The sequence below is a fragment of the Eimeria tenella genome, genomic scaffold, assembly GCF_000499545.2.
Source record: "Eimeria tenella Houghton genomic scaffold, Eth_scaff1755, whole genome shotgun sequence".
NCBI classification, from domain to species: Eukaryota; Apicomplexa; class Conoidasida; order Eucoccidiorida; family Eimeriidae; genus Eimeria; species Eimeria tenella.
This window is the reverse complement of record NW_013541584.1, coordinates 3024-3257: the sequence shown is the minus strand read 5'-3', so window position 1 is coordinate 3257 and position 234 is coordinate 3024.

The window sequence follows — 234 nt, the reverse complement described above, 5'->3', positions numbered from 1 at the left end:
GGCAGCGCAGGCGGCAGCAGCGGCGGCGCTGCCGCTTGCTGCTGCTGCCGTCCAGGAGCAGAGTTTGGGAGGCGCGGAGCTGGGTGCGGACTTAAATGTAAGTTTTAAATTAATTCTTTTATTTGTTCTGCTTTGCCGCTCCAAACAAGGCCCCGTCGAACGGCCCGAGAAGCACGCACCGCTTTGCTGCTGTTGCTGCTGTTCCTGCTGCAGCAAGGGCCTGCTGCAGCTGCT